At 40.4% G+C, this 24904-nt stretch overlaps 1 protein-coding gene across 5 annotated transcripts in view; it reads left to right on the forward strand.

Annotated features, from left to right (window-relative positions):
• Positions 1–24904, forward strand: part of LOC124168443 (leucine-rich repeat and immunoglobulin-like domain containing-NOGO receptor-interacting protein 4) — a 939647-nt gene that overhangs the window by 607065 nt on the left and 307678 nt on the right. For 2 of the 5 annotated variants that reach the window (XM_046546684.1, XM_046546683.1), the window contains exons 1-2: positions 4897–5358; positions 7460–7462. The exons of 1 other annotated variant lie outside the window; for it this stretch is intronic. The gene's annotated coding sequence lies outside the window, so the exon portion shown is untranslated. Of the gene's footprint in view, positions 1–4896; positions 5359–7459; positions 7463–24904 lie in introns of those variants that run through there. 2 more of the 5 variants (XM_046546686.1, XM_046546687.1) reach the window with 1 other exon arrangement.

Genomic DNA, 24904 nt, shown 5'->3' on the forward strand with positions numbered 1-24904 from the left:
AGCGGTACCTACAGCTTTTTATTCGCGCCTTCGGAATGCTGTGGAAAGGTACGAGGTTATCCTAACTCCCAGGTATTTCACTTCGTCTGTTGCCTTTATTTAAATACGTCCACCGCATAAACATGGTTATCGTTGGGCGAACTCTGCAACAAAAGCGTGCATTTACCGTCAGATAAAGTTCGAGTCCCCACTCCTGGCTCCACACAACGTTGTTTAAATCCGATGATAGAATTTCATGGAGTTATCACTAATTTCACGATAGATGACAGCTTCTTCGGCAGATAAACGAATTTTACTGCTAATTCGGGTTCAGAGGTCATTAATGAATGTAATGAACGAAAGGGGCCCGATTACGCTTCCTTGGGGAACTCCAGTTGTCGTTTTAACTACATCAGAGATAATTCCGTTGGAAGAACTACTTTTTCTATCCCTCCACTGTTCTAACGCTCAGCAATCGACCACCGAATCGAACCTAATTTGATTCGGTGGGCGATTGTTGAGCGTTTGTACAGTGGAGGGATCCTGTTTTTAATTTTCGATCACTCAGAAAGTCGTTTATCCAGTTTACCATTTTTGCGCTTATTCTGCATGACTGTAATTTGAATGAAAGTTTATTGTGAGGTACCGTGCCGAAAGCTTTCTTAAAATCTAGAAATAATGAGTCAACTTGTCTTCATCATTCACCAGATTTGAGAACGTCGTGAAGAAGAGCGCGAGCTGTGTTTCGCGTGATTTACATTTTCGGAAGTAGCGCTGACAGCCATGGAGACATGGGCGTACCCAGAATCATAACTAGGGGAGGGGGCAACACTAGCTGTGTTCGTTCAAGTTGTAACTTTTTTTGCTCGGAAAAGGTTAATGAAACCAAAATTTTGAGGAAATTATGACAGAATATTATTAGTTTTTATAATGATTTGCTTGAAAAAATAATGATTTTTATTTCAATCCATGTCTTGTACTATATCATTTTTCTTATAAAGGAAAATTGTTCATAACTTTTGTTTTGAATTAAATATATTTTCGCTTCTAGGGGGGCAGTACCCCCTCCCCTCTACCCTCCATGGGTACGCCCATGCATGGAGGAAGTTACAATTGTTCAAGAAAGTCATGATATTGCTAAGGACGATATACTCGAGTATCTTGCCTATAATCGCTGTTAATGAAATTGGACGATGGTCGCCTGAGTTAAGTCTGTTTCCTTATTTGAATATCGTTTTAACGCTTGCAATTTTCCAGTCTAGCGATAACTTTCCGTCAGACTGTGACTTATAAGGAAGGAGGATGAGATTTCAGTGACTACTTACGTTCGAATTTTCAAGAGAGGACGATAAAAGACTTGAGGCGTTTGAGATGTGGATATGGAGTAAAATGGATAAGGTGAAGTGGACGGAGAGGAGAAGGAACGACGGAATGCTGGACTTGGTGGGTGAGGAGAGACAGAGGGTATGAGCGGAGTGTGTATAGAACGTGGGGTAGGGGTAATTTTGAAAACAGTGTTAGAGGGTAGAATGTTGAATAACCGAGGAGGAAATAGAACAAGATTTTTCGTTGCAATAAAAGTGGTTAGACGTTACTGTAAATTGAAGAGGAAAGTACACAGAGGGAGACTGACAGAATGCATCGTAAGGATAACTAATAACTTCAGGCTTTACTTTGTGAAACCTCTCCATATTGGAAGTAAGGAAATAAAATTTTGTAAGGTTCACTGTTATTTAATTATGGGCACGACCCGGGTTTCGTAACTTGGTTACATCGTCAGGTGACTGATCTTGCATGCATCATACATTTATACAGAAAGTACACAAGTAACAGTGAGGACATCTATCGGCAAGGAAAAGGACTGGTTGAAAGGGTGGAGGTGAGGGTTAAACACGGAATGGAATAGTGAGAGGGGGAGGGGGTGGTAAGGGGGAAGGGGTCGTGCCCATAATTAAATAACAGTGAACCTTACAAAGTTTTATTTCCTTTCTTCCAGCATCGTAAGGACTTCATGGAAACTTAATTTAATCGGTAGAAAACTTCAAAAATAACTTCATCCGTGTCACTGAAATTAACTGAAAATTAAAGGGAATACATTCCATCTTTCACTCAATATCATCAGATATTTATTCATATTTTTAGCAAATTTTTCTCTTGCTTTAAATGATAATTTTACGATTAGAGTTACGATTATTTGGAGACGACGCCGTAGTTTACAGAGAAATCCGTTCCAGCAAAGATAGAGATGAACAACCGAATGTCCTTGCTGCTATCCAAGCGAGGTGCGATGCATGGCAGTTAGAATTAAATTTGAAAAAATGCATATTAATGAATTTCTGGAAGAAGAAGAACTCCCTACAACGTAGCCATATCATTCGGGGCACCCCATTAAAGGCAGTTGAATCCTTGAAATATCTAGGAGTTAGACTCAATAATGATCTATCATGGAATAAACATATTCGGGAAATAACCGGTCAAGCTCAGATCATATAAATAAAATAAGAGAGACTGTAGAACAGTCATGTTGGAGTAGATGGTGTGCATGTGGGAGTCCAATTGCATGCTGTATGCTGGTGATTGATCACCCCCTGCCAAACACCCTACATCTACATCTACATAATACCCTGCGAGCCACCTCTAGGGTGTTTAGCAGGGGGTGATCAATCACCAGCATTCAAAACACACAGTACAAAAACCGTCAAGCATACTAACAAATTATGCTACCATATGCTGTTAGAAAAAATAATAAAATTAAGAAACATGCATTAAGTTTTACATAGGTTAGTTGGCTACACCACAAGTCATGCAATCTATTTATGAGTTCTATCGCTGCCGTTATAATATCTTATCGATCGTGGAAAAAATGACATTCTGAATCTGTTTGTTCAACAATCTATCTCTCTTATTTTATTTATATGATCTGATCTTCCGTAGCATGTTGGCGTCCGTAAGATATGGTTAACTTCGATAGAATAGACACTGTTTTTGAATTTGTCTAAAAGGTTTAGTCTATTTTTCAATCTACGATCCGACAGAGATTCCCATCCGAGTTTATCTAAGAGGTCAGTTACACTAACAAGACTATCGTAACGACCTTTCACATACTTGGCAGCTCTTCTTTGCACGCGTTCTAGCTCTGTTGCCTTTTTCATGAGAGTCCCAAACACTGGCAGCGTATTCCAAATGTGGTCTAACGAGGGAGGAGTAGCTAATTTCTCTCACATTTTCGTCGCACTTCCCTAATATTCTTTTAACAAAACCCATTTTACGATTAGTTTGACCGGTTATTTCTCGAATATGTTCATTCCACGATTGGTGGAATCCCTAGAGGTGGTTCGCAGGGTATTATGTAGATGTAGATAAAGGCATGGTTTTAGACGCTCGGAAAACAGCAGCTCTACGTTCTCCATGACTTCTCCATTTGTTGACGTGAGTTCCCAAGCGATGAAGGACTCCTGTAAATCCATTCTTGAATGGGAGCGCGGCGGCGCCGCGGCGTCCCATCCGAGGGATACGACCGCACCTCGAGCAGTGAGTTGAAGTCATCTTCAATTCTCTCTCTCTGGGTCTATTTTAGTTTATCCCCTTCTCACTCGGATTCTGCTCCTTCTCTCCACTGCGCGTGCGCGTTTTAAGGAGGGGGAGTAGGGGAGGGGATTCTCACCTCCCCTACTCTCTCCCTCCCCTCCGGCGCCCCTGTTGCCTGCCCTCCTGTGGAGACGCGGTGGGGAGGGTGAAGTTGCGCGGCTACGGGGTTTTCGAGTTGCCTCTCCCGAGTTCAGTCAACGAGTGACCGTGTTCGGGATAGGAAGTAACCGAAGGGAGCGCGCGAGGCATTAGCGCGATCTCTAGTGACCGGACAGCGGACCGAAACCCCACCCAGTTGCAAACATCCATCTGCAAAAGGGGCCCTGGTCTCGAGTGTCCATCGCGTTTTTATTATTCTCACGAATTATCACCTCGTGTGTCGCTTTGTTTATTTTCTATCGGGGAAGTAGTGTTTTCATGTTGCCCTGGACGTTGAAGGAGCAGTTGGGAAACCAACAGTCGACGTGCCCGCCGCTTCGGTCCTATTATTCACCACTGCTCACACGAAACATTCCGTGCCTTTAGGGAACCACGTGACGAGACCCCTGCTTTCTCCCTAACCGGAACCCCCGCCTCATAACCCCGATCCTGAAGAAGAGAGAAAGAGACCCTCGCTTCTTTTCAGTGCAAGAGAGAGAAAATTCTTTCCTCCCCACCCCCGTTGCCCTTCCCGAGGGAAATATACCCGAAGTGTTCCTTCCTCCTTCTCGCCTTTCCTTCACGGCAACTTCCATCCATCCATTCCATCACCTATCTCCTTCTTCGTGCTTCTCTCCTCATGTTGTTATCATCGTCATATCCTCGTCGTGTTGAGAAGGTGGTCTGAGTTGAAGGCGTTCGCTTCTCAAAGGCTTCGTTCTGCTGGCATCCCAGGCGAAACGGAAGTGTTGAGGAAGTGTTGGGGAAGCGTCGGACGGAGTGTTCGGGAAGTGGCGGGCAAGTGTTGGGGTAGCGTTGAGGAGGTGTCGCGGAAGTGTTCGGGAAGCAGATTATGGCCCACTTGGAACGCTTCCGCGGAAGTGTTTCGGAAGCGTTCGGGGAGTGTCGACAACGGTCGCGGTCGAGTGTCGGGGAAACGTCCAGCGAGCGTCGAGGAAGTGTTTCCCACGCTTCGGAAGCGTTCCGGGAGTGTCGGGGAAACGTCCGGGAAGTGTTTCAACCACGAAGTGGCGAGGAAGTGTTCGGCAAGCGAAGGGTCGACAGTCAGGTAGTGTTGAGGAAGTGTTCGGGAAGCTGCCGGGAAGCGTTCACGTACCGTTAAACGCTTCCTGAACACTCCCGCAACACTACCCGGACACTTCCCCGAACGCTTCCTTTTCGACAGGGATGCACCTATGCTCCATGCCTCGCATGCTTTCCTCATCCAACTTCAACGCAGTGATGTCGTGGATGTCTTCTTGACGGATGTAACAGTGTTGTAGTGTTGTGAGTGAGATTGTGCGTGTGATTTTTGTGCGTCTGAATTTCGCTTTTTTGGGATATATATATTTCTTCCTCCCTCGTTTTAACGTGGAGATTACCTGTGTTGTTCCCTCGCAGGGATGTTTGTTGTTGGCCACCCATCTCATGACGACGGGTGCTCGACGAGGAGTGTGTTCCGTCAAGTTTTCCGCACTTTCCGCGAGCAATTCTTCGTCGTCTCGGTTAGTTCCTACTTCTCCCGGGTCGACGAAACTTGGATAATTCCCCGCGGAGCAGCTTCTTCGTCAGACCCTGAGGCGTCCCCGCTGCTTCTATCAGTCACGGACTGCGCGACGCCCAGCGACCGGGATAGGGAGGCCTCCGTCAGCGGTGAGTAAACTGCTGTCTTCCCCCGCCCCCGGTGGAGTCATAAAAAAGAAAGCAGTCCGACGACTGCGTTCCATTGTGAATCTATGCGTTGCAAAGTGCCCTAGCGGTGTGTTTAAGTCGGAAGTAGTGACTCAGGGGCGAAGATTAAGGTTGCTTTTAAAGTTAAATGGTTGGAAAGGTAAAAAGACAGGTTAACTCAAAGTAATAACGGCTACCTCGACTTCTATATCTTAATCGAGGATTGATGATAGTCGTAAATACTCGTAATCATCAAAAGTTTCAAGGAAACTACCATTTTTCTATTTTATCCTCTCGTTTGCAATTCATTTCGGGTTTGAGCAACGCAACCTCAGGTGTAATTATTATAGTTTTTTCAATCTAGGCTAGAGTCTTCCTTGCCTACGTGGTTGAGAATTTGACTCTAAATTCCACTTCAATATCTTTCCGGCACGCGTTTTTTTCCACCCTTGAGTTTCCATGACAATTGTTCCCGAGTCCAGTTGTGTTTTTGTAATAATTATCCTACCTGATGGAAATAATTTTAGTTGGTATTGCATTATAAGTTTTCAAGCTCGGAATTGTTGTGAATGCTTGCGACGGAGTACAGGGACCGTTTAGACTGTCATTTCTCACTATCTGTATTGGTGGTTATATTCCAATAAACTTTTTTGAAGAGAAAAGTTTGAGCTGGCTCGTGAACAAACTTGGCCAGCTCTTTAGGCTGAAAATGTTTCATTGGCCCGCATAGAATTAATGATTTTAGACTCCTCGGACAGATTGAAATAATCGGAAACAGACGGAAAATCAAAGTGGGTGAAGGAATGTCAGGGATTTCCTTTCGAATTCTGTCGTGATTATTTGCATTCCATACTTGCTTTCTCCAGCGCAATGCGTCGCCATAGCTTTGTTGATTTTGACGGCTTGATGGTGCAAGCGACGTAGTGATAGCGGGCTTCGAAGATGAGTCTTGTTTATGTCTGGCGTGGGCCTGACTCGTGGGCTCGCTCCTCCGGCCTGCATTGCGTTGCTCTACTTAGCGCTGTTTGCGTTATAACGGCGAAGGAGAATTGGAACTTTTTTTATTTAATCCTTGGAAGTTAACTTCCGTGCTTTCCGCCTTCAAAAGATATGTATCTTCTGATATAAAGCGCAGATATGTATTCGATGAAGTCAACTGCTTGCTGTGATAGTATTAATTGTAGTTCAAATTTCACAATGGTCTTGTGCGTAATCTCAAACGATTTCTTACATAGATATGTTCGTGGTCATAGCTTCTTTCGCATTGTGTAATGCATAATTCCTTCTTTGGAAATGAAATATATAATAGGAAGGCCTCACAATTGTGCATATTTTCCCTCTCATGTCGAAAATTGCCCGTAGAATAGCAATTAGAAAACATTTACTTCATATTTAATTCTACAAGCGTCTATCCCCTGACTCTATATCAACTATTAGTCATACTCCCTACATGAGCTATGCAATGCAGAAATTCCCTCATAGATATTTTAAACGAAGCTCTCTGCCTGCTCAAAATTTGCTGTCAACTCTGCGTGTGGAATGGTAATTCGTTTTGACATTTCAGTGAGAGGAAGTGCAGCGTTAAACTTTCATGTACTCTTTGCGATGGCATATGCAGAGGATGTCGTATACATTGTCTGAAGCCTCCGCCGTGGTCTATGTTGGAGAGAAGAAAAGGTTTTCGCCGGCTTTTCCGCTTCTGTTCCCACTTGAGTTGTTTTCCCAGCCTCCTCTGTCCCAGGAATCCCCGATTTAGATGCGTTGCAAGTCGAGGGGAGGACAGGCCGACTCCTTCCCCGGGACTCCTGCCCTCGCCTCCCGATAACCCTTCCTCTGACCCCTCCCGCTTTCGGCCCTGCGTATTTGCGCCCATTTCCACTTGTTTTTTTTCGTCTTCCCGCTTAGCTGGGAAAGAAATTTCTCTTCCCTCACCGCGGTAGATTCTATACACTCCATCCAGAGCCATTCTTGGCTGCGTTCAGCGTGGAATTTGATTTTTATACCCGGAATACGCTTGACGCTGTTCCTTTGTCCTCTCCCCTTCAGCTTCTACGAACGGCGTAAATAGTATCGCAATCCTAAGATTGTTATACTGCAGACCTTCATTTTTTCCTATATCAAGCGAGTTCTTTTAGCTCCCTGAGGTTGTTCTCTTCCGGCAAACTTCTTGATCGGTCCTTGGGTCTAGGGATTTTTCAGTCAATCGCACGGTGTATCTCCTCGTAAATGTTACCGTGCCTGCCATCGCGAAGGTATGCCACGGGGGTCGAGGTTTCACACCCTAGCAGCTTTAAGCTCCGTTGTATTATTTTATGGGCTACCGCTAGAACATGTGTGTATTTTAGGGTTTTGCTATAACAGAGCGTGTATCATTCATTCCGCTACAATAGTAATGAACCGCGCTACGTACAGAGCTCGCAGCTGATGACGCGAAAAAAAATTCGTGCGGCTCGTGCTTGTACCATCAGTATGTAAATAGGAATTCATTGAATTTGAAATAATTAGTAAATATCTTCACTTCCTTTAGTGCCAGCTTTTAAATAGCAATCGGTGAATCATATGTTTCTGAAAACATAATTCTTGGTAAAAACGAGTTTTTTTTAGCCTCGCAGTTTTCAATTTTTTCCTTTATATTTTGTGATCATCCACTTACCTCAGGATCGTATCTCCCGGAAAGTATTGAGAGACGCTTCGCCTGAAATAGGCTCACCTTGTAATTTTTATCAGTAACATATAAAGATGGATTGTTTAAATCGCTACCTGAACGGAATTATTTATATTATTTCTTATTCTCGCGCTGGTGGAATACGATTTTTTATCCAATATCCCCGGTGGCTGTTTCCTTCTGGGTGTTTTTATTCATGAGCATCAAGAGGGCGCTCTCCCAATGGCTTTATCGTGTCGCTGACCCAATTCGTTTCCCAGCTTCAGAAGTTCTTCGTCTCCGCCATTCCACCCTCTTTTGAGTCGACTTCAGGCTCAGAAGCCGAAATGGGCTTTCATAGTGTATGGTTGAGTCTCTAACAGTCAAACCATTTCATGCAAAGACGGAGAGTTCGCTTGTTTGTGGATCACTTACCGTGAGGGGTTCAATTTATGGCATGGTATATATTGTAGGCGATCGACGGCTTAGGTCATTTGCGCCATTTCGGAAGAGCACTGAAGGAAAGTGGAGAGAAACCCGGCGTCGGCATTATCTTCGTCGTAACGAAAGGTACCAAGGGAATCACTGCCTAACATCCCATCCGATAGAGAGAGAGAGAGAAAATATTTTATACCGTTATACTAATACCACGTTTTTTTTTTAACAAGAATTTGAAACTTGATCTGAGGCTACTAAGCCTCAAATGAACATTCTATAAATTTACAAGAGAATAATCGTACGTATTGTGCAAATATTCTAGCAGTATCTAGCGGACCATTTATTTTAAGTATGCAATACAAGCAGCACAAGAGAAGTGATGTGTGCAATTCAACTAGACGATATGTAAACTTATGCTGAAACGTAATTTTGCGCTATATACGCATATTGAACATTTCATTAAATTACTTTTACTATGGTGAACCTAGATTAGAGCGCGAACTTCGTTTTAGAAACAGGTAGTTGAAGTGTCTTTGCCTAAATGTTCGGCTATTATTGGAACGAAGTATTTCAAAAGATACATTTACTCTTACTCCTATGGCCATTGTAAGCCTAAGTGGTCTTTGGCCTCACCAACCATGCGCCTCCATGCACTTCTGTCTTCTGCCAGCTCTATGTCTGCTCCCATTCTTCTCAAGTCCTTCGTCACCTCGTCAATCCATCGCATCCTTGGTCTTCCTAGCGGTCTCCTACCCTCTGGCTTGCCTCTTAACACTTGTCTTATCATTTCTCTCTCATTTCAATAGATATGGCACTCCAAAATTTGCTACCAGTTACTAGGAAGGACCTATTGAAGGTATTAAGTGGATTAGGATTTGTAGGTAATCATTTAGCCCTCTAATAACCCGTTCTTCGAAGACATCACGCAGATGGAGTGCTTTGAATGAAGCGTCCTCCACAAAGCTGTCAACCAGGGATTGGGCAGTCTCCGATAAAATCTAACCCGCTAGGCCCACGCTAGTCACCACAGCATGAGGGGACCGCGATCTTTTGTCACTTGGTGGGAATTCAAAGTAGGGATTGTTTGAGTAGTAATGGGGAACAATAAATATAATAATTCGTCTTTATTGGGCGAGATTGGGACTAGTAAGTCCCACCTTCATCGAACTCCTCGTCAAAAATTGAATATTTCGGAAGAATACGTTGTTAGGTTACTCTTAAAATTTGATAGAGTAAAATTAGGGCGAAAGTGACGCAAATGAATGATTTTTAAAAACAAAAAAATGCAAAGTGAACAGGTTATATTTGCGAAGTCTACGAAGATGTGAAATAACGTGTGAAAAACCTAAGGATAATGACTTTCGTCCTTGTTGAAAAGTCCAAGTGCAGAAAAACGCCCCTCCGGAAAGGGAATGTTAAAAACCGTGGTGGAGGCCGTGGAGGAATGCTCGATAGGCGAGTGATAGGGAGGAAGAGAATAGAATTGAAAGAGTGGATGAAAGTGAGTAGGCCGTACTCTGATTTTAAGTCCATCTACATCAACATACTACCCCGCAAGTCGTGTGGCATAGGGTGTTAGGACACCAGCCATTTGCACATAAAAAGGAAATGCTCAAACGAAATACGACAGGCATTCACTAAAGTCCTTTATTGTCTGCGGGGGAAAAAGGAATTCGCATAACGTATCTATTCGGCAAAGTATCTCTCTTAATTTATTGCTTCTGTCGGACATGGAAATGTCCATGTTGGGAGTGGAGACGTCAAGTGTAGTTCTCAAATGCTCCATTCAAGCATACCTTCATAATTAGTCACCAATCCTAAGATTGGTTTGACGCAGCTCTCTATTCCTCTCTCCTATCCGCTATCATTTGAATAGGTGGCACCATGTTTCGAATGCTTCCACTCTCGACTTCTCTGCTGCTGTTAACGTCCAAGCCTCGCTTCCTTCGAGAAACAAGCTTCATATGTGGCCTCTGATGAATTGTTTCCTGACTTCTATGCTTATACTTTAAGCTGTAAGAAGATTCTCCTTTTTGTGGAAAGTCCTCTCCGCCTGCACTGCTCTACTGACCAGTGGCGTAGCCAGGAATTTCGTTGGGGGGAGGGGGGGGGGCAAAAGCAAGGGAGGCAATTTTTTAAAAACAGGGTACCAAGTAGAGGGTTTTAAACCAATTTTAACACTTTTCATAATCGAAGGAACTTCATTTTACAAATAAATCTTTTAATCAATGATATTTCAAAATTTTGTTTTCTTTTATCAAGCACAGTGTTCAAATAATTGGGGGGGGGGGGGGAGGGTCCGGACCCCCTCGCTACGCTGCTACTTCTGACTATTTCTTTCTTGCTTCGTCCGTCTTTGGTAATCGGCTTTTCAGGTAACAAATTAAATTTACCTTGACCGGTAGAAACCTTTAATCGAAATATTTAGAGATGCATAACGCCAGGTGGGTGTATTCGTGTACTTGATATAAAAAATGGTGGGTATTTTTGGTGTGCCACGCGGGTCTATATTCAATTTTTGGTCTCGCGTGGTTCGTGTTGGTACCGCTCTCGGTTTTGTGTTCGCTGCGACGGAATGGTTCCCGGCCCTCGCGTGAACGTTTTCGTTTGTTCCTTGCTCTGCGGCGATTTGTTTGCGTAACAGCTGCGTCTCCTCTCTCGGCGCGAGGGTTCGTAAAAGCCGCTAGCTGACTGCCTGCCGCTGCCTCGCTGCTGCTTTGAGAGAGAGAAGAGCTTTTAAAGCCGTCGGGGTGGGCCGGGCAACGTTTAAGGACCGGACCGATTCTATCGATGACTTCGTGGCATCATTCTTGGAGAAGCCTGCGCTTTCCATGGGTTCCAATTTCGGGACACATAATATTCACCCCTGATGGGAATCTCCTGAAGTATCCATTTTTATGTAACATAATGAAAAGTGAAGAAACTTCGTAATTCCACATAAATATTTAATGTACGACCTGGGTGTACATTTAGTACTAGCTCGTACAATAGATATGTTGTGGAAAAACAAAGTTATCTTTACTTTTCATTATGTTAAGTAGATTCCATAAAGTCACGCCTGAAACAACTAATTATATATTAATATAACCAATAGCATATTACACAATTGAAGCTGCAACTCTGTGTGTCTTATTTTTTTTAATTACTTTTAATTATTTCCCTACAGTCGAAAACACACATTATCCTTTTACATATTAGCCTAGCCAGGGGTTTACTACCTTTTCAACTACACGTGCATGAATAGTCATGCCCTGGAGAGGGGCGGGACTCAAACACGCGACCTTTCCCTTAGCAGGCCCCCGAGGCCGGTTTATGTGTAATTCCATGTGAATCGTGTGATAATATTTTCATTGCAAGATGTTTTTCTTTTAACGATTGGATCCCTTATTAAGTGACATTTTAATTCATAGATTTATGGGGCTGAGTGGATAGGTCACTGCTTTTCGCATCTTAGCTCCACATAATTAATCTAGTGTATTAAAGTTCGTATTTATTTTTTTGCTATCATTTACTAATGACGGCGCTTTAAGCTAACGGGTTGTACCTAATTTTTATAGCAAATGCTTGTGTGGGCCGAAGTGATAATTGCTGTAGGCTGGGCCTTATTTCCCGTTAATTCAATCCTAATTATTCTGTGAATGCCGGAGCTTGCTTTTGACGTTTGATTTAACAAAGGGAAAGCCGAACGTGATGAATTAGGTTTTCAATGTGATGATAAATCTGGAGTTTTGCACTGAATTAGATGCAAAAAATGTTCGCGCCATAGAATGTCGATTGTGTGAAAATAATATTGGTTTATCCTTTGTTCACCATTTTTTTAATTAATTTAATCCTGAATTGATGCGAAAGTCGAAGAGTAAAGTTCCATTTTTGATGAAAGTGGCGATGAAGGTGTAGACAAGATGCAATTGTCGGATGTGAGATAGCTCTCATTGTATGAAAATCGCTTTGAACTTATAGCATTTAATCCTATATTCATCCAATAATGTTTTCCTTCGTGACGAAAAGTGTTCACGGTGACAAAATTATCTTTTCTGTCGTGGCTTTCAAGAAGTAATCGTGGAATTAAATAGCGTTAACGCGGAGGAGCTCCCAGCGTCAACAATGTTCCCGTGATAAATTCGTCTCAATCAAAAAAATTGAGAAAAAAAATCAATTGTGCTGAGGCTTCGTTTTCATGACGGGACTTCCTTACAGAGTCCCCGTGGGCCGGAAAAAAAATTGTCGGAAGAAGCCGAAGGGGTGAGTGAGTTCGTGTTTATTATTTGTCCTCTCTCGGTGAAGCCCTACGAGACAATCCGGAAAGATTCGACGCTCCGATTACATCCAGGCCAGGAGCGATTCTTTCGAAAAACGTTCTTCTTTTGTTCGGCGATGAGAGAAGGCGGCGCCACCTACCAAGGCAGTTATTTTGGTGGTCAAATGCGGAAAGTCCTGGTGGGTAATTGGTATTTTTTTAATGGAAATCAAAGTTTCGCACTACACCTTGTCAGATGCTACGCGCATGAGTGTACACTACAAAACATTTTCGGAAAAAACGTCAAGAATTATTGGCACTATAATTGCCAAGGAATTTTTTCGGATTTATGCAGTAATAAACTATCACAAGCAAGCATTGTATAGGGATCAATATAGTATAGACACGACGCATAAAATTGGCAAATATAGTACAAATTATTCTTATTGTATTTTACGAAAACGTTTTTACAGTGTATAGTTTCTCACCGGGGATCGGTTTCAAATATAATTCTCGAAACAAGAGGGGGGGAACTGATTTTATTACACTCTCTGTAAGGATAATTTATGCTTAAACTGAGTGTAGAAAACATCAGACAGATTTCTAAGTAGTGAGTGCCTTTAGTAGGTTGACAAGCGCCTCGTTTTTTCGAGATGAATGGAATATTCGCCTTAGGCTGAATGCAGTATGACTTCATTGTAGCATTCGAAGGACCGTATTTTTAAATTAGGCATCCATTAAAAAAAAGAGATCTATAGAAGGTGAATTTCACGATGGAAAAAATGTCGACTGTACAAACATTTTCGATCCCAATTTATATTCTGAATATACGTTTCAGAGAAGAAAATGTATTTTTCGAAATGCTCATAGTCGCGACACTAAGTGATATTATTTACTAGGGATGGTCGGATCGTATACCTCGGATCCAAATATCCGCTGATATTACCCTTCATCGGATCCAAAGTCGCGGATGACATCGGATCTGAATCCGAAATTTTAAATGATAGCTTCGGTGAATGTAACGCCTCATCAGGGTGGAAAGAGTTCCGATTCTCTCTTCGAATGTGCTGTCGCATGCGATTCTTGTCCTACGCCACTGGTTAGTGGTTTATCCGAAGATTTTTCCTATTTTCATTTCCAAACCCAAGCGTAACAGTTTAGGTCCTGAGCATGTGAGCATGCGAAAGTTGAAGAGTAAAGTCCCATTTTTGATGAAAGTGGCGATGAAGGTGTACACAAGATGCAATTGTCGAATGTGAGATAGCTCTCATTGTGTGAAAATCGCTTTGAACTAATGGAATATAATCCTATATTCATCCAATAATGTTTTCCTTCGTGACGAAAAGTGTTCACGGTAGTTCAAGATAAAAAATTTTTATAAAAACAACTTGAAGCAAGCCTATAAAAGTGATTTTTAATTTATGAAAATATAAAAATGTGTATGAAAATCTAAAAAGCATTCCTTCGATTGTACGTACCCAGAATAAACTTGAATAATTACTTCGTTTAATAGCGGGAATTTGAAAATACATTTGGGTCCGAAAATATGCGATCCGAAAGATCCGGCTCCGAAAATCAAGCATTCGATCCGGATCCGAAAAAAATCCTGGATCCGTCCATCCCTATTATTAACCCCTCCGCCACTGTGCCCAGAAAACTTGCGCGATCGAATGTGTGAAGTAACTAAGGTACCCGATTTCTAATTCTTAATTTAAGTATTGTATTTTATTCTTTCCTGGAATTCAACACCATGGCTCTTTTTTAATGATATAATACCTTGTTTTGTATAATTTATAAATACTTTGTAGGCTAAATTTAGGTTTTTACGTTGATTTTGTGCGAAGTGACATGAATCTTATATACTCTGCTATTGTTACTGTACATTCAAAAAGTTCTCAAAAACAATATAAATGTTTAAAAAAATATTTCGTCGCCTAAATATCGACAAAGTCGTTGTGCTCATGGACATAAAATTTCAAAGCATGAGCATCTATTCAGCTTTTTTTAAATACTATATTTTGCTCCGTATTGTTTCAGGCAACATTGTTTCGGTGAACAAATTTGCACGCTGGTGAATGGAGTAAAAATATCAAGGATTTTTGAAAATTGAACGTATTTATACGCTTTCTTCCATTCCACCTCCTAATAATTGAAATGGAAGACAGTTTATAAACACATTATGAAATAAATTGATGAATACATGATGAAATGCGGATGGAATAAAGTTCCTCAGCTGTTTCAATTATTCCTGTTTTCTGTTATGCGGTGTTAGATCTCCCAATACAATTTTCAGCAACTAATATCACTCGTATAAATCGTATTACATCTCATGTTACTACTAATATTTAATTTTATATATGTGCTTCAGAAATTAAAACACAGTTAAGTAGAAAGTGCGGTTTTTAAAGATATAGAGGTATTACCAGGAATACAATTTTCTCCAAAGTAAAGTAAACTCCTTTTATCCGTTCTTAGAGAGCAAAATTTCTTTCGAGTTTCGTAAAAGATAGCCAATTACTTTCGTCTCTCTTACTCTTGCCGAAACTGGTAAAAAAAACATCGTAATAAATTTGCACAATTTTCGTTGTTATTTAAAGGGATAAAAAACATTCGTATGTTGCATTCTTTAAAGTTGCATCTATAATCCGCTTTTCTCGGGGAATTTTCATCCGTCAAAACTTCCTTGCTTTTAATTAGCGAAGATTTAATATTATTTTGTCTTCAAGTTGATTTCGGTTGTTAAGTATGCCCCTTGATATGAATTCTCGGGTGATGACTCGTAGCGAGCTGGTTATTCCAAGATTTAATGCCACGTGTCTGCCCACGATAAAAGTTTCTTTGATGACTCCCGTTTAATGATCTCTGTTGAAGATCCGTGCTCATTTCCGTTTATGGCGCTTACTTCGCTTGTTTTGCTTAAAAATCCCATTCCAGGTACTTTATCGACTCCAAGGAATGGCTGTAAGTTTAGTTCATAATATTCATATTTCTCTCGTAAATTTTCTTGAAAGGCAGAATTTATGCGTCATTAACTACCAGAATGATGATAAAAATAGTTATACTTAAGTAAGGTAATAAAGTATAAATTTTGAGTGTAAAATGAAATGTTGCTGTTATTGTTTCAAACCTAGGTTTATCGTGATAGTGATGATAAATTATCTCTTAAGAAGTGTCCGACTACAACTCGTTACGTTTGATAGGGTTTTCGTTTCTTTAAGTACAATCAAAGCTCTTTTACCTACACTTATCTAAGTACATAAAAGTCTTTAGATTTTTCTTTACATGAAAATTGAAATATCCTTTACACGGGAATCGATCTATGGACTTCGCTTGGGGAAATGGGACCAAAATATTGTATCATCCTGTACAGTGGCCCCAAAAGCCATGCGTGAGATATTTGATTATCGTTTAAAAATTGGAATTAATGTTACAAGTAATACTCATTCAATTAATTTTGCTCCCAAATTGTCAATATGATATTAATTAGCAATGGATTTTTTAAATTATTTTTATGATAAATTTTTTTTTATGAATTTAAGATAAAAGATTGCTAGTAGGTGAATTAATGTACCATTGTGTATTCTTCAATAAAATCATATTTTGTACTTTATTATCTCAATCGATTCACTTTCAGATACACTGTATCTTTCGGAATATAAAATGACTCAGCGTTTCAAAACTTGTCGTCTCTTTATTTATTTTTGTATGAAGTAGAAATTTCCATTTATCCAAGAGTTCAAAATAGAGAAGTTCCATCTGTTCCTCTCCGGTGCTGCGGTTCGATTCACCGCACCGGCTTTTTTTTTCTTGAAAAGGTATTGAACATTAGCATATGGGGATATATGTCAAAATTCTCACTTTTGTGTAGCCATTAGTTACTTATTCACACGTTCGGTGGGACAATTTTGTTAAATGTAATTCTATCCTTTAACATTGATCGAAAAAAATATTCTTTAGAAAAAAGCCGTTTTGAATATTGAATTCATATTGAAAAAATTATTTTTGCAATTTTCCACGGCCATGGAATTTATTACGACTTAGATTTCAATATTAACGCATCATCTTCAATATACAAATAGTGCATTAAATTAATACTATTTTTCCTCTGTTGGAGTCAAATAAAAAATATACATATATGAATTGAATGCTCGGCCAAAGAAAAAAGATTCTGTGTAAGAAAATCGTTTCAGTCCAAAAAAAAATTTCAGAAGAAAAAACCGGTTCAGTTTACTGAATGAATCAAAGATTTGCCCTGGGAAACCAATACGGGAAAAACACACGAGTGCATTTTCAAATTCTGCTCGAAATAAAATCAATGTGGTATAAGCGCAACTTAAAAACAAGAGCAATTGAGTACAAAGTATCAATCAAAAATAAAATCAATCTTAGCACAGATTCTGACATTTCAAAACAACAGTGCTACTGTTTCAAATATTCGTACAATTTCCTCTTAGATGAATCCGGAGTGGAGGAGCATCATTTTAGTTAGGAGATTAGGCAAATTCCTTTTTTTTAGATCCGTGAACCGGTTCAGGATTTATATTATATTTTCATGATAGACTGCTAATTTAGCAGATCGCGGAACCGGTTCAGGAAATTTCAGTTCGTCAAAAGCATTTTCTTTCAGTCTATCATGTGTCTGGACAAGATTATTACAAATTCTTCTCGACGGGGTATATCTTGGCCAAGGAATGCTGTGGTACTCTCTTCTGCGTAAGTATAGAATGGGTTGTAAGCGTTGCACTGCACCGTCGAGTCATCGCCAGCGAGCCTGAGGCCTATTGCGATCTTGCCTATAACGCCGCGCGCGCTTTGGAAACGGGATTATCCCAGCGACGTGCCATTATACAGGGACTCCGTAACCCAGTCTTTGTTATTGCATCCCGCGGCGTGGCGTTTATGTTATGTCCAACCTCTTGCGGTTTGCTCTTACATGTCATTTACGGCATCCGTGCGCGTCCATGCTTTTGTGAATCGGAAATGAGATTACGAGATTCTGGATGAGATCTTCGCTTGTCGCCCTGGACTCCGATATTACCGCATTCCTTACGAGATTCGTATTAAGATTGGTCATTCGGAAGATGCCTTCAGCTATTGAGTTGAATGTTATGGTCAAAAATTTTAGAGAATTGAGTTTTTGTGAACCTTATCCCAAGATCATTTATTTTGATTTTACCGTCGCAGAATTAGATTCAAGAGCATTGAAAAACAATCAGAAGTGTTCGTAAAGTATCTTTGGAATGAACAAAAACTGCATAATTTTGATAATAATAGCATCCCCTTCTAAATTTAGGTTATATTGGGCTAGTTTTTAGGGTTCTGGTAATTTTAAATTTATTGCAAATTCAGTGCAAATTTGGTTTTTGCCGAGTTAATACTGAATTAGGAATATTTTCAGCTTCTAAATGTAAGGCAAAGTGTGTTACACCTTCTTCAGACGGTCTGTATTTGCGTAAATATTCATATGCAAATAGTCACAAAATTTAAGGAATACGTAAGCTAATTTATATCCCAATCCACTGTTAATGCAAATTGGAAAAGTAATGACATACACTCCTTTGTATGCATTTTGCAAAATCTTTTACATTTATCTCCAGGCAATCAGAATCAAAGTTTTACAATTTACTAATTTTTGTTTTTAGAATTTCGCAGCAACCAGATTAACTTCTGTAATCCATTTTTCTATTTACTGCTGCTTGGAATGCTCTTTCAATGTTTCGTTCCTACTGCTGTTTAAGTCCTCAGAACACTGAATGAGATTGATAACTTATTTTTGGACGTGCTGTCTGAAAACATCATTATCGTTTTGTATTTAAAAAAAATATCCAATGCATAAAAAATTAATATTATGAGTAAAATAGAAAATGTGTGGAGTGATGATCTCCACACCCAGATTTTGTGATTTTTTTCCGCACCCTGCTGTAATGATTGCCATCATCCCTTTAAGAATTTACCGGTAGTTCAGAAATCTTGACGTCCTCTCTAAATGGCCGTGTATAATACGCAGATTTTATTTCATGGTGACCTGGAGAATATCGAACTAGATCCCCACTATGCTTCCAGGTCTGACAGAAGCGATAAATTAAGAGAATTAGATATTTTTCCGAACGGATAGATATGGGAGTTTGCTTTTCCCCAAAACCATAAAGGACTTAAGTAAGTAAATTGTTGTCGTATTGTTATTTAAGATTTTGCTTTTTATACGTAAACGACTGATGTCTTAACACACCCTGCCACACGCCTTTTGTAGGCGGCTTGCGGGGTAGTTTGAAGATTTATATATTCTTGCAATGACTGACATCGTCGTCCTGCATCTTGTGCCCTAGTCCCAACTTGATAAGATCGGCGTAAATAAGTTATCATAAATTCTTTTGGTATACCTCTTGCAAAATCTTTTAGACCGTTCTCCAGGTTTGCAGTTGTGCTCTTCACTGCTATACTTCTAGCCCGTCGAGACTGCAATTCTCCTTTTTCAAACGACTTTATCTTGTCGCGGGGATCGCTCAAGTGGGTTGGCAGGGACTGAGGAAGAAAAGAGTTCCCTCAGGGTACACACCCTGGCTGCATCTTCGTCGCGTCGGCAGAATTTTGGTCGAGATATGAAAGCAATCAAGATGGGACCGTGGGGTTTAAGCTTCCAACTCTGATTACTTAAAGACTTATCATCGTACTCGTCGCTGAAATTGATCCCATGGAAGTTTCAAGCTGAGGTAATTTGACGTAAAAATGGCTGTTCCTTAAAAGTTAATTACCTGGGTATTTGTGACGTGATAAACGTTCGTTAACCTCTCGTATGCGGCGGCAAGAGCGAATGCAATGCGAGTTAGTAGATTTTTTTGAATAGGGATAGGTATCAATCATCAATGACATAAGCATAATGACATAAATTGTTATAATGATAATTCTTCGTTACAACTTTCGCGGTTACTCGTCATGTCAGGGAATATGATTCCCTTAATGAAGCGACCAGCGTCGGTCGGGAAACGTTGGGGCCACCCAAAAATTGGCGCGGCGACATAGCCCTAAAGTTTTTATTTGACATAAAACACATATTACTGGGGTAGTTTCCTTCATCAAGGAAAACGAAAGGCATTGATTGCGATTCGTTTACCACCATTTGTGTATTCATAATATACAAATTATTTGGTTTTAAAAATACCTGTTTAGACGAATGGCAAGGGTCAATTTTATCCTCATTTGAAAAAAGGCCAGATTGGCGCCCATGCGATTCCACTCCACGTGACGTCACAGGGACCTAGTCTCGGTACGAGTAGATAGGATTTTTACATCGTCTGGGATTACCAATGCATGTATGAGGCATAGAGCTCAGGGAAAAGATCTCTTAATAATCACCTATTAAAAGTGTCTATGGTCGGAAAGTTTCCTTCGTTTGATAAGGTATTTATAATCCTTATTTAAGCCAATCGCAGCGGCGCACATATCCTCACCCCAAGGTCACCTCACATAGCGGGAACCAGAGTGACGTCACCCGGGCTATTCCCAGCATTCATACTTAGTCGTCGCGTTTTCGCGCGCTTGAAAATTTTCACTTTCATTTAATCGCGACAAATAGACATCGTCATTTAAAAATCTAAAAGTGTGAAATGCGTACTCCAGGAGTAATAATCTTTCAATTTAGGCAATAAAAAAATGATAGGAAACCACCCTACTAGGATAAATCCTGATAAAAAGATAATAGAGTCTCCATATAATGTCTTTTTGTGCTTAATGTATCTGTGAATCTCGAAGGTAGAATTTACCAGTTCCTTTTCCTGGACCACCTCGCAGTGTGGCGTGTGATTTTATTTCGGGGCGTTGTATTATATTCAGCTGGGATTTCAACCCGGGACCCCTCGATCTAACCACTAAGCTACCACACTGTCGTAATGTATCACCTTAACCTGAAATGTAATATATTTTGATGCGTACGAAAATATATTTACCTCTAAAGCTTACCGAAAGCAGACTTATATTACGCAACTATATATTAGTCCGCTAAAATTCTGTTACTTAGGCCTCGTTTAAAAGTAATATTGAATTTTACATTCATTTAATATTTGAAAGGGAAAATCGGATACTTCATTACGAAAATAATAAACGTATTTGCCTACATCATGGAAAAGTAATTTTTTCTCTACTTCGCGTACTGTAAAGAAACCAAAATATTTACTTACAGTATTTTTTGTGCTCAGAAAAAAAGGTATTTTCCCTGTAAGGATCTGTGAAAATTTTGGAGCAGTTTTATTTTTACAGCGTCGGATTTCATTATTATCTCATGCATTTCTTGATATCGTGGATTTCCACTTTTTAATATAATGGGTTGCTTTGATTTTTATTTTCCGATCACCTGAGCACTGAGTGTGTCAGCGGTTTGTAATATTTGTATTTGTGTTTCAAACAAATCTAGTGGTAGTTTTAAATTATCAGTGGCCAAATAGTTCTGACGTCTTCCCACGTCGAATAAAAAAGCTTTCGCAATCGGATTCAAACTTTGAGAAGCCCCAAAATTTATGTCTATGTCAAACCGCTCTGATTACGGTCTGTGAGTGTATAGCCCAGGGACCTTTAAAAATCCCCCCAAATTTGAAGACGATTAAAAAAAATATGACTTTTTTCCCGGATGTTTTGCGTTGTGACACGATCTTTGGGACAGCATTCGATCAGTTCCCTGTGTGTAGCTTGTCCTGTATTCCGCCTATAATAATGCATCCCATGTTGATCATCTTTGGAAGTCGATTCTTTCCGATAATGATGACAGAATGCTTCGTTGCTTGTTTTCTTTACCTACCTGTATCGTTGTTATCGCTAAATTGGAAGAAAATTCGCTCGGCGTGACTACAGAAAACATGCGTCCAAGTGTTTAGTCGTTTGCCATCGGCGGATCGCTCTATTGCTCTTCAAGCACGTGTCTCTGCATCGTGACCTTGGAGGGATCTAAAAGGTTACGACCTGTGATTTGTGTGGCGGTGACGTTGTATACAACTACATACTAGAACGTCCCACATTGGGTAGACAGTGTGAGCTTATACCTTATGGCTATTCCTTTCCCATGTTTTTCCTCATATGCTGCCGGATTCTTTGTTGCCAAATCATAAAAACAGCAACTTGCGCTATCTAAAGATATCTCCCAATTCACAAACATTCGCCACATAACTGAAGGAAATATTTTTCCATGAAGCATGTGTAATAAAATTATAAAAACTATTTTCGTTATTTTTCGCTTTTTATACTGCCTTTTGAACTTCCATCTTCTTCGCCCAATTTCTGGCATATGATGTTACTAAATAACTTTTGCTTTGAAATTTATACCTGTAATTTTCTACGGTGATAACATTTTTACGACCTAGATTTTAATGCTACTACTTACGTTACTTCTTCAAGGTTACTACATCCTTTGAAGATGATGTAGTAACATTGAAACCTTGGTTGTTCTAAATTTTATAAACTTAGAAATTGCAGGTATTTATTTCGATATGGAAAAATTCTATTTAATCGATCAGTAGTAGTCGCTTGCTAACTTGAGTATCTTTCGATTTAGGATACATATATGCTGTGTATGGTATTTAAAGGAAGCTCTGAATTTATTTTCTTACGTCATACCTTTATTTCATTTATGAATAGAGGCAGGGCGGGAAGTGTTTTTTTAACGACGGAAAATGCATGAGACGAATTAATTGCTTAAATTTGAAGATAGCTATTTCTTTCCAGGATGTTTTTCTTTTGTTAGCAGAAAAGTTATGTTACTAGCCATGCAAATTTAAGTATAATATGCGATAAATCGGAAAAGTATGCAAGAAATACTATTTGAACCAATTTTCCCTTTTTTGTGCCTTTCTTACGATACCTACTCAAAATTTCCAAACCTCTTGTTTCCAACAGATTTTTCGAAGCCCGGCAGCAGTGGTCAATTTTAACAGTAATTAATCATGAAGAAGTTTTCCCAGAAGACTTCATTCGGGAATAATGTATCAAATTATTTGTGGAGATGTCACCGTATTATCAAGCGGTGTACCTTTACGGAGTCGCCCGAATGTGAGCATGAAGCGCTTAAATCCACAGGGTAAATATAATATTCTTTGGCCGGGTTTCAAACCCAGAACTCAAAGGGGGACTTTTAATAATCCCATTCCTTTTTCATTCTTACGCATTCATGTATGAAAATGGTGACCTGTTTTTCAATGATCGCGTCATTAATGGAAGTTGTGAAATGTATTCCGGTAAATAACGTCCGCGTTGGAAGACCGCGCGAATTGAATTGATCCGAGCCCCTTGACCCCTGAGTTCTCTGCAGACCCGTCTTGCCGGGCGGCTTCCAGTCGAGTGTGCTGCCATCTCTGGACGCTCACACCGACTAGCGAGGTCGCGCGGATTTCGTTGTAGACGTTGTTTGAAGGGTTCGAGATTCGATCTCTAAAAGGGTTGGTCCCTGGTTGTGGATTTTTATCGCACAATGGTTTTCTACACCACGCGTGGTCCTCTAGTGTTAGTCTAATACGCCCTCCGAAAGTCGCTAATGATCTATTATCATTCATCAGTTTATCGTCGAAGATTTATTGATACCGTGTGATTTCATGACGATCGGAAATAATAAATCCAAGTGACAAGTGGAAAAGAAATGATTATCTACATTTTTTTAACTATTGTTCATTCAAAGAAGTTGACTTTTATAGCAGTCTAGTGTTAAGGCTTGGTTACACGATGGATAAACCCGTAGGAGTTAATGTCTAAACGGCATGAACGGTGGCGTTGGAGCCTAATGGAACAAGTACGAATGCATGAAGCAAATTAGAGCAGGTTCTATTTTCTGTTCCATGCATTCGTACAATTTGGGTGGTGGCACAGCGCATTTGGGCCTTCATTCTCGCGTTCATGCATGTAGACATTAACTCGTACGTGTTTCGTGTAACCAGGCCTTTACGCTCGCCTCATGTATGTGGACAGTGACTACGAAGAGATTTGGAGTCGATTGAGTTCGTGATCGATCTTGATTCGTTCTATTAATGAACATGTAGCAGTTCGACTTTGCCGTACTAATCGCAGTACTAAGCGGCAAACGTTGATGTAACTATGGTATTAGAGGTTATAGAACTTTACGTCTTGCTTTTCTTCAATTTTGCTCTGAGGGATCGTTGGTTTAGTGAATATTTGTTTATTTATTTTCGAGTAAATGAAAATATTCATGATAAAATGTAATCTGCCATAGGCGGATCTAGGGTCTGGGGGGGGGCACGGGAGCACGTGCCCCCCCCCCCTTAGACACTTAAAAAATATGCAAGAATTTTAATACGATTCCATTATCATTGTGTTCGTTTTGTATTACGAGGTATCCTTGTGCCCCCCCAAAACAAAATCCTGGATACGACCTTGCTTGTGCCCCCCCAGAAAGAAATCCTGGATCCGTCCCTGTAATCAGCAATTGGTAATTTCCACACTGTAATACATAAATCCACAACCGAGTGTGGTTTCAACTCACTATGTCATTTTCAAGGAAAATAAATGGTATCTGGTGGACTTTAAAATGTAAGTGTGGAAATCACCAATTGTTGTGCTTGTTTAATCATGAATATATCGCATTTACACCACGTGAAGCCTCGAATGATCTCAAAAAGTAAATGAAAATATTTCTCATTCGTCATTTCTTTTGATTTTATGCCTCAGTATCAAGAAGCGTATTTGTACCCTGGGGCAGTTGGTAATGGTAGCATTTATGGATAGATATTGTATTCTTTATAGTTTATTATATGTAGTTAAAGTTGCTTGGATAGAGTTGTGCAGCCATTGAACTTGTTTGGTAGGGATCACTCCAAGGGCCAGTCTGTCCGATGGATGGGCACGTACGCTTGGGGGGGGGGGGGGAGGGCTCCCCCCTGCCTTATTAAGGACCCTATCGCCCCTATCGTTCGCTGTTCTGGGTGTCGTGTGGCGTCTCACTCTGGCGAACAACCCTTTAGAGCGAGGGCCAGCGTCATGCGAGAAGGTTCGCTGATAGTGTAGGGGTGAATCGTCTCCATTGCGAGGGTAGGGCGATGGGGTCAAGATACCTTTCACCCTAAACGAATGATGAACGAAGGCAGGTTATAAAGATACGTACGTGTGCATGATGTCTGCATTTGATTGGTGCTAAATAAGGGATCGTGGCAGTGAAATACGCTCGTGTAATTGTCCTTTGAATTGAAATTGGTACATATGAGGGCTACAGTTGAGATGGT

This window comes from Ischnura elegans, chromosome 11, assembly GCF_921293095.1.
Source record: "Ischnura elegans chromosome 11, ioIscEleg1.1, whole genome shotgun sequence".
Taxonomy (NCBI): Eukaryota; Metazoa; Arthropoda; class Insecta; order Odonata; family Coenagrionidae; genus Ischnura; species Ischnura elegans.